Source organism: Acomys minous, assembly GCF_964271855.1.
Source record: "Acomys minous genome assembly, chromosome: 12".
NCBI lineage: Eukaryota > Metazoa > Chordata > Mammalia > Rodentia > Muridae > Acomys > Acomys minous.
Window position 1 is genome coordinate 57,283,233 of NC_140493.1, and position 12,743 is coordinate 57,295,975.

The 12,743-nt window shown below is 40.1% G+C and overlaps 1 protein-coding gene and 1 long non-coding RNA gene across 2 annotated transcripts in view; both read right to left on the minus strand.

Annotated features, from left to right (window-relative positions):
• Window positions 1-4,225, minus strand: part of LOC311578889 — a 28,484-nt gene extending 24,259 nt beyond the window's left edge. Inside the window, exon 1 of the long non-coding RNA XR_014772994.1 lies at window positions 4,127-4,225. This is a non-coding gene — a long non-coding RNA (uncharacterized lncRNA). The remainder of the gene's footprint in view (window positions 1-4,126) is intronic.
• LOC311578682 (uncharacterized protein) overlaps window positions 1-12,743 on the minus strand; it is a 240,209-nt gene that overhangs the window by 63,307 nt on the left and 164,159 nt on the right. The window lies entirely within an intron of this gene.

The following is a 12,743-nucleotide window of genomic DNA, read 5'->3' on the forward strand; positions in this document are numbered from 1 at the left end:
GGAGAGCGGGGACTGATTTTGACATGGACTCTGGTGTTCCATATTTGACCACCTCCCCTTGGTGGGGAGGCCTGGTGGCTCTCAAAGAAAGAATAAGCAGGCTACCAAGATGAGACTTGATAGCTTTTGACCATGTAGTGCGGGAGGAGGTCCCCCTCCATTCTTAGATCTAGGGGAGGGGAATAGGGTGAAAGCGTGAGGGAGGAGGAATGGGAGGATACAAGTGATGGGATAACAATTGAGTTGTAATCTGAATAAATTAATAAAACTAAAAAAAGAGCTGTTGGCAAAATCATAAGGGCAGCTTGTTTCTCACTTCCATTTCTGTACACTTTATGTGCTTGCGGGTAGTAGTGGGTGTTTTTTTCCTTTCAGTTTTGTTATCTTATAAGAATGAATCCTCTGTCATACAAGTTTGGAACTCAGTTTTCTAAATAAAACAGCTTATTGGCCCAAAGTATCCATATGACCCCATTCATATAGGGCCTATAAGGAGGCAGCTAGAAAAGAAAGGTGTGTTTACTTCAGGCCATATGTCACCACATCATTTATCTAACCATACATTTGTGCAATTTCAGTTCTGCATTTGTAGCACATTAGTCCTCTTAGATATATGATGTTTCCAATGTCTTAAGAATAGAAACACATTTTCATATATGGTAAACACTGGAGAGCATTTTAATATAATGTTTCACACTTTACACTCATATCTTCTTTCAAAACTACTCTACAGCAGAACAGAATCAGGTATTCAGGAAACAGCTTGCAACTTTCAAATCCCCTAAAACGTAAACTAGCACATTATAAAAGATATCTGTACAAAGTACAAGGAACCCATGGGTAACTGTTTGATTGTAAAGCATGTGATCCAAATGATATAAATGAGTAGTTTCCTAAGGTATGATTTTTCCAGTGAAAATTAGAAGTCAAATTATGTGGTTTGAGGCAATATCTAAGTGAAAAAGGAGGAGGATAAAGAGGACAGGAGGGGGAGGAGGAGGAGGAGGCAGAGGAAGAGAAGGAGGAGGCAGAGGAAGAGAAGGAGGAGGAAAAAGAAGAAGAAGAGGAAGAGGAGGAGGAGGAGAAAGCAGGCAGCTACTTCAGCCACCCAGGCTATGAAGTTATACACTTTAATCATGCGATTTTAGTTTTAGAAGATTACTCCTTACAGCACAGGGTTTATTCTAGTACTTTCTCTTCTGACTGAACTAACTCTGTCTCCTGATTTGCCCTAGTGTGCAAAGGTATCTCTCTCTAACCTGACCGAAGTACTGTCTTCTCAGAGGGGGTCATATGATGAAGTGAGCCTAGTCCTGGAGACAAGCATGATGCATTCCCTGAAAGGCACCTAAGGATGCTGGCAGGAGACTGGCGTTATGGTATCTTCAGTACTCTCCTGTGAGAAGAAGGACACCCACTGGTCCCGGTGATGAAGAATCCTGCCTAGAGGTACCCATGCAGACTTAAGGTCCCCATTTGCTTGCCCCATGCCCAAGGATCTGCCCATGGTAACAGCCGAAGCCTCACCTGCCCTCACTTTTCTATAGAGACCAAAAGTGTATTAGAACTCTTTGTGATCACCAGCACTTCCTCTTTCACCCAATTCCCAGGCACTAATCAGATGCCCTAGACACTTGGAATGCTTTCTCTCTTTGGGAGAGGTTTCATATATTTCTTGTCTTTTTCCCCAGTGCATGATTCTACCAGTCCTACTGCATGGCTCTTTTCAAAACTCATAAGACATGTAAAACATTGATATTTGGTCCTACCAAGTCCCCATCCACAGAGTTAGAGAGGGAGGGACCTTCATCATGGGGCAAAGGCTAGGATACAACCTTCCACTAATACTTTTGCTTTCATACTTTCTTTTTCTTTCCACTCTTCCTAAGCGCTGGGTCTAATGATTTAGTGTTCAGGGAGGACACAAGTAGACAATGTATCTGATTATAACGATTCTTACACTTGCTGAGACTCTTTATCTTACCCTTGAATCCATTGCTTTGTGTATTTGTCTGGATTCCCCCAGAGACACGGAGCTGTGTGTATATTTAAGGACCTAGCACTCTCACAGTTCTGGGTTTCCAGTTAAGAACAAAGCCTTGTGGCAAGGAGAACTACTACGGACACTTAAGAAAACATTGGTTACTGAGTCTGAAGAAAACCTGTAGCAAACGAAACTGGTGATTTGGAAATCTAAAGACAAGTTGCTTAAGACTCTCGTTGTGTCCCAGGAAGGCCAGACTTTTCTCCATGAAGGTCTCAATGATGTCAGCCCATCCCCATTCTAGACAGCAACCCACTTTTCCCAGTTCTACCAGCCTAAGGAAAGTCTCATTAATAAGAAAAACTTAACAGAAAATTCCAAAATATTAGACTAAACTACCACGCACTCCAGCCCAGATAAATTAACACTTAGAATTAGCCACCACATTTTTTTGAACTGAGAACTAACAACAGTTGGTTTTGGGTTTTTTTTTTCCTTAAAATTTCAATTCTAATAACTGTCTCATGAAATGAATAATAGACCTGCATCAAAACAAGGATAAAGTAAAAGTCATGATTAGAAAAATGAGGAAGAAAAATTAGCATGTAGTTACTGCCTACTATGTGCCAAGTCTCATTCTAGGCACTTCTTTTAAATGATTATTCTGCCACATAAATAGATGTGATTTAAAAAAATTTTTTTTTAAATTGTATCACCTTCAAACCTTAAAGACACATTTTTAACCTATCATTTACTATCTCAGTTAATAAATTTTTAGAATTAATTCATCCGTACTCTAGGTGTTCAGACCTCTATAGTCTTAGTTTTTGTTTAACCTCACTCCAAGTTGGAATTTCCAGATACCCAATATTATTAGCAGTCCAAACTTCCACCCAGAGGTAATTGGAAGAATGAAAAAGACAGCAAACACTCTAGAACTGCAGTGATTTAGCTGGATAAGTAAGTCCCAGGTCATAACAGTGGTTCCTTATTTGCTTTACTGTCACGAACATTTGCAGTCCTGCTAATTTCCCCCAGGAAACATTGCCCATCCTTGGCCTCAACTGCTTGCACAGAAAGTAGTCCCCAAATATCTGGAGAGCCATAGCACAGATCCCTCTTGCTCACTTTCTAAGTAACTTCTGGAAATTGCATCTTTACAGGAGACAAAATGTTCTTCATCCAGGACAGATTTTGCTTATAGGTCTCCAAAGGACATCTCAGACTTGGCAAAAGTTTTAGCCCTTTCTTCCATCAATAAGGAGACATTGTCTTTTCAGGGCTGTTGGAAGAAGGAAATTGTTTGCGCTTTCCTGGAAAGCCACTCAGACAGGATTGAGTAGCACAATCCAATGGCTGTAACAGAGAGAGATGTGAGAGTCAGAGACAATGGATAAACTGGCTGCCTGCTGAAAAGGACCATGTCTGTCACAGGTGATAGAGAATGCTGCCGTGTCCTCACAGGAGCGCTAAAGAACCCTGATCATGCCCTAAATCAAGGAAACTCTGGGGAACTTTCTGCTAGACAAGTGTGCTAAGACAGTGTTTGACCAGAATCCCTCAAAAACTTTCATTGACACGGCCATTCACAAATTTTTTTAAAAAGGAGTTTATTAATGATTTGAATAGGTTACCAATTTTCAAACACTTCATAACTTTTCCACTCACAACTTATAAAGCCTTACTAATAATGTCATGAAATACAAATTGGATAGTATATAGATTGTGTTTCTGAGAAATGGAAAATTTTCAACATTCCTTCTTGCCTTTTTATATTCCCAAGCAAACACCCAACCAAAGAAACTCAAGGGAAGGGAGGCTTATTTGTATTCAATGTTGGTAGAAAAACCCAGCCTGGTGTGAAGGTATGGCAGCAGAGGTATCTCACTCACAGTCAAAACAGCTGGGACAGGTCCTTGCCTGCAGCAACAGGTCTTAAAGAAAGAAAGTTGGTTAGGGAGGAACAAAGGCTCAGCCCTGGTGGCCCACATCCCTAAGGTTCTAAAGACTTTTCAAAACAGCGCCACCAGCTGCGAGGCAAATGCTTGACAAGGAGAGCTGAGGGACAGATAAGAGTTCAGATTCCAAACATTCCAGCCTCCTGTGTTAATAGAATCCAGTTAGTGCTTAGAAATTACTCACCAAATTATTCTAAAAATCTCCAGACTTTTCTGCCATGTTGACGGATGTCATTCACTGACATTTCAACTCTTCATATCTTTTTTCTTCTTCTTCTTCTTCCTTCACAGCTCAAGGCCAAGAGGTTTAATTCAAGTTCTTGGAGCTCCTGATAGTCAGACTGTCAGACTATGGACCACAATGGTTAAAGACATCTTCCCCAGAAGGATGCGTGCAGCCACTTCCTTCAAGGTGTGGCTTTGGTGTGCTCTGTCTTCTGCATGAGCCAAGCACCAAACACCTGGTATGCAAATCACAGAATCTGTTGACATTATGTTACTCTTAAAGTGGCTTTCTTGAACTAAATTTCAATCTAAAAATATTATAAAAGAATGTCTTGGTTATATTGAGGGATTTTGGCATTAGTATTTTCACAAGTCATTTACATAACACAGTCTAACAAAAGCCCTGCCTTCTTTCTCCAAAAAGCATAGAATATCTCCATGGGTTATGCTTCTCTTTTCAAGGGTATCTTTACATGAATAAAGCTCACTTGTTTAGAAAATTAGCTGTGAATGCAGAGCATAAAGTGAGTTGTAAAGCTTTTTAGGAGTACCATATAACACAGAGAAGCATTTAAATAACAAGTTGCTAAAATGGAATAAATTGATGTTCTCAATATTGACCTGATAGCTGGAGTAGTTCACACTGAATGTTTATTTAAGGAGCTCAGATTGGTAGATAGATGATAGATAAACAGATACATAGATAGATAGATAGATAGATAGATAGATAGATGATAAACATGAGTGTGTATGAGTGTGTGTGTGTGTGTGAGAGAGAGTGTGTGTGTATGTGTGTACAGATGAATGTGTGTGTGTGAGTGTATTTGTGTGTGAATGTGTGTGTGAGTGTGTGTCTGAGTGTGTGTGTGTGTGTGTGTGTGTGTGTGTGTGTGTGTGTTAGGTGCTCCTCCAGTTTTCATATCCTAAATAAAGCCATTCCGTGGCCCTCAGTAATTCAGCACTCTAGAGTGAAAGAAATGAAAAGACAAATAATCACGTGAATAACCCTGAGATGTGACTGCATTTGATATACAAAAATAAAGATCTAAGGAAGTTTTAAAAGAGAAGCCCAATTTGCAAAAGTTTCATGGATGAAAAGACAGTCAAACTGCACCCTCACAAGACAGCGTCTAGCCCTTAACAAGAGGCTTAATAATGATAAATTAGTTAATTAGCTAATTAAAGCATAGGATTCTGATGGCAGAAACATAGGGATGAGGACTCTCAGGTAAAGAGAGCAACAGAAGAAAGGGCTAGGAGTCAGGAAATCACAACATATGCCAACCCTATAGAAGGCAGAGGAAATGGCATTATAGCGAATGCCTAGAAAAGCACATATAAATCCAAAAATATAGTGATCTTAGTAATCACCTGAGTGATTTTTTTACTTAATTTGAGGAATCATATTTATAAAAATATGAAAATGAAGAGGCTTAAAAACCTACAGTTCTAGACCTGGTAATGTTTTATATCAAAATGGCAATGTATGTCTGTAAATACGATGGAGTAAAAACTGAGTATTCAAAGATTACAGTGTCATAAGTTGTCTATTTGTTGCAGATAAGGAGTCTCATGGTTCCCCTAAAATACTTGTTTCCTTCCTTCCTTCTTCCTTCCATTCTTTTCTCTCTTCTCTCTCCTCCTCCCCCCTCTTCTCCCCCCGCCACCCCCTCCCTCCGCCCCCCCCCCCCCCCCCCGTCTCTCTCTCTCTCCTCTCCTCCTCCTTCCTCTCCTCCTTCTCCACATCCCTACCCTCCCTATGTAACTCACGTGAACCTTGACTTTTTGGTCCTCCTACCTAAGCCTCATGAATGCTGGGATTATAGATAGCCAAGTGCTACCATTCCTGTATTTGACCAAACTTTTTCAGAAACTTTAGTAGATAAAAAAAAAAAAATGATGTTAACTAATGTAGAATTCGTGAAACAGAAGATAAACCAAAAATGTAGCTGCTGCCTGGAATGGATCGTCTATGTTAAATATAATTTAAGGCAAAGAGTAAAGCTTCCATTATTTTTTCAATATTATGAGGATACAAATCAATCTAAATGTGTTCATTAGCAACGGCAGAAGCACAAAATATGACACTATCAGCAAATTCCAGAGCTCCATGAATCTCTCTGGGAAGCTACTGAAGGGAGCTGACCTTACCATAAGGGGGTAAAGTAGTAAAATCTGAGCTGTGACTGGGTGTGACAGATGAAGGCAGAAGAAAAACACCAGGGGGCTTGATGTTGGAAGAGTCTTGCCAGTGTCCCATGGCACTCAAAGCACAGGGACATGGCTAACGGGGATCTGTGTTCAGACTTCCTCACTGATGATCATAGCAATGCTAACTCTCCAGGCATAGGTTCACTGCATACTATAAAGCTGATCCTTAGCCTCCTCCGGGGAAGAAAGCACACCCAACGTTAGTGTTCCCTCTCATCCTGGCAGATGTGTGAGGCATCCTGACGCATCTCTTCCTGGTCTACACATCATACACTTTCCAGTACCACTGAGCTGACTTTAAAAGTGTCATCCAAGGTCATAGATCATCCCAGAGAATATTATTCTCAGCATAAGATCTCTTATGCCTGATGGGAGACAGCACACCTATCTGATGGATCTCTGTGACCTCCTGAGTATCTTCCCCAAAGCAGATTATAACTACTTAATGCTCTGTGCCTTTCAAGATACCCAGTGCAGCTTATTTTAGCTCTCACTGCATACCAAGGGCCCCACATCCTCTAATAACCATGAAAGGTGAGGCCCTCAACCATGGTGACATCTCTAGTGAGCAGTCAGTCATCTAGCATGCCAACTAGTAGCTGATCATTTTGATAATTTTTTGAACTTCTCAATCCGCACATTTTATCAAATCTATATTTAAGTATGTGCAATCATCTATATATCTCATTTAGTAGTTTTATGTGTATAATTTTCTATCATAAAGGTTCTTTAAAAGGGAAATTGCTTATTTTTCTATTTTCTAGTTTTTTCAACTTTTCATAAGCTAGTGTCATTTGGGAAGATGAGGTCTCATGTGAAACAATGCCCCAACCAAATTGGACTACGGGACATTTTCTTAACTAATGATTAATATAGGAAGGCCAGCAGACTGTGAATGGTACCACCCCTGGGCAAGTAGTGCTGGGTTGTATAAGAAATGAAGATGAGCAAGTCAAGGAGAGCAATCCAACAAGCACTGTTCCTTCATGGCCTCTGCCTCAGCTCCTGCCTCTAGATTTCTACCCTGACTGAATTCCTGTCTTGACTTCAGTGATGGACTGGGACATGGAAGTGTAAGCTGAAATAAATCCTTTCCTAGCCAAGTTACTTTTGGCCATAGTGTTTTATCACAGTCATAGGAACCCTGACTATGACATGTTGATATGGATGAACAGAAACGTGGGATTTGGATGAGGGGAAATGAACTCACAACCTTTGGCTATTTAAACAGCAATTGTTTAAACTTGGAGTAAGACACTAATGGTGAACAGCAGCAGCAGCAGCAGCAACAACAACAACATGATGGATCTGAAAAGAATGTCCTGAATAGTTCCACTTATGTGAAAGCTTAGAACGCCCAAACTCACAGAAACAGAAATCACAATGGTGGCTGCCTGCAGTGAGGGAGGGATAACATAGGTTGTGAGGCTACAATGGAGTTTAAAATAACTGGAATATGGCAGATATTTTGGATGTTGACTGAAATATAGATTACATACATAAATATATATTTCAAAACCTTTCTGCCTATGAACTTTAAAATAATATATTTTGTTCTGTGTAAAATATACCATGTTAATACTGGAATAAAAATTTTTAAATGATGGAAAAATAAAGCATTTCTATATGCATGCCTTTGAATTAAAGTTAGCACTCACTTTCTCACTATCTACTACTATTAATGCATTACAAATTACTATGAACTTAAAGACTTAAAACAAAACATATATGTATATTGTCTGTCCCACAGTGCCTTTGGTCAGGAGTATGGGCCTGGCTTAACTGGTTTCTCTGTTGAAGATCTCACAAGGCTGAGATGGGGTTGCTGATGAGGCTGTGTTTTCATCTGAAGGTTTAAGTGGATATGTTGACTGACGGTTTCCAAGATTCATTCAGTTCTATCTATAATGTCTTACTGGCCATGTGCTCCAGATGGTAGAGGCTACCTACATCCAGCCATCTACTCTGGCTCTCTCTACAAGTAGCTCACAAAGCAGTGCTTTAAAACTGTCAAGAGAACATTCTCTCCTATACACAAAGCTAGTAGTGTGCAGAAAAAAAATTCATCTGAGAAAAGCAGAATTTCGTACTCATTAGGCTACCTATATTCCAGTATAACATGCAGGGATTCCCTGTAGAGCTTATCTGCCACAATTTCTTGTGGTTTTTTTTTTTAATAACTGATTATGTTTTGGAAATAAGGATTTGGTAGTAAGTAAAACAGTTTTCCCAATATGAGTTGAAAAAGTAAAAATTTTGCTGCTTCTGTATCTCCAAGTGATGAATGCCCTCTCATACTTAATTGATCTAACTCTTTCTCCAGCTGACAATATTTTTACTGCCAATTTTCAATTAAACGGTTTCTCCCAGGCCTCCCTGGCCTCTGAGTGCTCAGCTCTAAGGAGTCATCTGTAAGCCTCATCTAAGTCATGATGTCTGTCCTTGTGTGGTGGCAGCATGCACCGGCAAACCGAACCAGGCTGCTTGATATACTGGCCCAGCCAGAGCTCAAGTTCAAGAATGTAAAGTTGGCCACCCTGCTCTTGGATTGTCTCCCTACGGTGAGGAAAATAATTTTGAGAAGGGTTCTGTTTCAAGGAATCTAGACTCAAACAGCTCATAAATCCTGCAGGCACCGTTTGAAGAGAAAGTAGAGAATGAAATGTCACCTCTGACAAAATGTTACTTAAATCCTGCCACCCATGAGTTTCAGAACAAACCAGAAAATAAAGAGTTAAATTAAAATGCCCAGTGCAACTTTCACACAAACTCTGGTGCCCCATATTTGAACATGTCCCTTGGATGGAGATGCCTGGTGGCACTCAGAGGAAAGATAATAGGTCACCAAGGAGAGACTTGATACCGTATGAGCATATTCAGGGGGAGGAGGTCCTCCTCAGACACAGACTTAGGGGAGGGGAGGGGAGTAGGGGGGAAGTGGGAGGAAGGGAGGAATGGGAGGATACATGGGACGGGCTAACAACTGAGATGTAATATGAATAAATTAATAAAAAATAAATTAATTAATTAATTAAAAAAATAAATAAATAAAATGCCCAGTGCTCAAGCCTAAGTCGTGTTCCACCCAATGGAGAGAAGGCATGAAGACGAATTTTCCTTCTGTGAGTATTTTCTCTATTACCAACAGCACCCTGTTGAACAAAAAGCACAGTATCCTATCACACACTCTTGGATCATCTGCAGGAGTGCATTATCTAAGGTATAGCTTTTTTTTCTATCTAGAAGCATGAAGATGTAAATTTAGATGTGACATGTATTATCCTGGCCACATACTTTGGTTGCCACTGATATAAAAAACTTAATCATATCCTGCATTTCTTAGTTATCCTTAAATGTACTCATTTTGATTGTTTTTCTTTATATTTCAAATCTGCAATGACATTTCTTATCCCCACCCCCCAAAAAAAGAAAGAAAGACATTCCTATGGAACTGTGCTTCAGGGACCTCAGGCTAGTGGCATGGCCTCAAGGCTTAGTTCTGGACTGAGCGATGAAAGGTAAAGGCACTGTGTGATGTGGTGATACAGACCTATCCTGGTGAGTCTGCATTGTTATGTATCTTCTATGAGACCATCTCCAACACTGCCCTTGGTTTTCCTTTCTTGGTGGTGGCTGCTAGCCAATATTTACAGAATGGCGGACCTTAGAACTCAAAACTCAAGCGAACCTTGGAACTCAAAACTTAAGAACTGTTCCTCACTCCTTCATTGCTGGTGGGAATGTACAGCCACTTTGGAAATCTATCTGGTGCTATCTCAGAAAACTAGGAATAGGGCTTCCTCAAGACCCAGCTATTCCACTCCTTGGAATATACCCAGAAGATGCTCCAGCACACAACAAGAAAATTTGCTCAACCATGCTCATAGCAGCCTTATTCATAATAGCCAGAACATGGAAACAGCCTAAGTGTCCCTCAATAGAAGAATGGATAAAGAAACTGTGGTACATATACACTATGGAATACTACTCAGCTATTAAAAACAAGGAATTGCCACAATTTGTGGACAAATGGATTGAGCTAGAAATGATCATAATGTGTGAGTTAACCCAGAAGCAGAAAGACTCAAATGGTATATACTCACTTATATCTGCATACTAGCCCAAGGGGCATGTCCCATGAAAGCCTTCACTTACCAGGAAACTGGGACAGAGGGGAGGACATCCTATTGGGACTCTAGATGAGAGCATGGGAGAATAGCAAAGTAGAAGGATCCAGAGGGTCCTAGAAACCTACAAGTAGAACATTATGATAGGCAGATTTGGGCCCAGGGGTCCTGCTCAAACTAAGGCACTAGCCAAGGACAATACAGGCCGTAAACTTTAAACCCCTACCCAGATCTACCCAATGGTCAGAACATTCTCCACAGCTGAGTGGAGAGTGGGGTATGACTTTCACACAAACTCTGGTGCCTCATATTTGTCCATGTCCCCTGGAGGGGAAGACCTGGTGGCACTCAGAGGAAGGATAGCAGGTAACCAAGAGGAGACTTGATACCCGATGAGCATATGCAGGGGGAGGAAATCCCCCCCCCAGGAACAGTCATGGGGGAGGGGAATAGGGGGAGAATGGGAGGGAAAGAAGAATGGGAGGATACAAGGGATGGGATAACCATTGAGATGTAACAAGACTAAATTAATAAAAAATTTTTAAAAAACTTAAGAACTTGAAAACTCAAGTGAAATACATGAAGTATTTTACTCGCCTTCACAAGGCTGTATACTAATTCCACCTTCCATATTGGGGAAACTGAATCTTAGAAGTTCAGACCTCGGGAAAAAGCCATACAAGTAATACGGTCAGGACTCCAAGTTCATTCATGATCACCACAATATTTCCCATACGCTTTACAATAGTGCCATGAGCCTGGCAACATGTTAATGATTTTATAGCCTCAACAGCTCCCTGAGAAATATGGCCTTGTCCTTACTGGTTAGTGTAATATATGCATCTCTATTTTGGTATCAACATAGTACCAATATCTTTTTCAAGTTATGCTTTTTGAAATGGGTGAGCCAATGAATGACGCAGGGTGGCAGTACAGTATCTGTGGCTGTATTTTCTCTGCTAAGGTTGCTGTGACAAAATACCACTGTCTGGGTGGCTTAATCAGTAGAGATGTATTTTCTCAAAATTCCAGAGAACAAAAATTCAAGCTCATGGTCCCAGTGATTTCCTCTCTCCCGAGGCCAGCACACTCATTGGCAGGACAATGACAATCCTTACTTTCTGTCTTCACATGTCCTTCCAACACTGCTGCTGTGTTCTCCTCTCCTTACAAACACTAGTTCATTTGGACCAAGGACCACACAAGTTACCTCCATCACCTGATTACATACCAAACAGTTCTATCTTGAAAAAGAACAGTCACACATTCGGGGGTACTATGAATTAGGACTTAAATGAATAAGGTGTACACTCTCATGTTTGTTCCCCAAGTAATAAAAAGACTCTATTGATTTGGTAGCAAGCAAACCATTGCTCTTCTTGGGGTGACTTCTTAACATAATAGCCAGTAATTTGTGATGAAAAATTAAAAAGTGAAAGTGCTCACACAGAAGTAATTCTCCTTACCTTATAGAAGAAAAAAAAATGGTTAGTAGTTGACAAGATGCAAAAGAAAGGGCATTTTTAAGTGAAAATAATTCTGCTTAAATACTTCAATGTCTAAGTTACTTTTAGAGTGACACTCCTCTCTAAAGGCCATCATATTTTTCTATTGACTTCATCGTGAAGCAAAGATGTCTCTTGAGCCCTGGGGCCAGCTCCATTAACGTTTATCTTCTGAAAGATTCCCAGGATGAGTCATCACTTACACTGTTGCTTTTGGATTAGCTCCAGCTAACCATCCTTCAGATAAGCAAGTGATAAGTAGCTGCGGCCCCACCCCCACGGCAGCAGGACTATTGATAGATTTATTTTTGCCACTAATGAGTAATATGCTAGTCCTTTTCCTGAAATGTGTGCTTGCAGCTCCATGACCCTAATTATTTGTTAACTCATCTTCATTTCTCACTTGTAGTAGAATTTGGCACAGAACTTGTATTAATTTGAGATCATGGCATTTGATAAAACAGGCTGATGATGAAGAAAACAGTATAGTAAGTATTTTTCTATCCTCAAAACCAAGGTTCTTGATTATTATTATTATTATTATTATTATTATTATTATTATTATCATCATCATCATCATCATCATCATCATCATCATCATCCATGGTGCTTTTTGAGGAATCTATGAAAGTTACATAGTTTCACTTCCCCCAAATTGCACACAGTTTTACACCATGTCTCAAAGGTTTTTAAATGTCTCTTAAAGACAGCAAATTTCAATTTGAAACTGTTT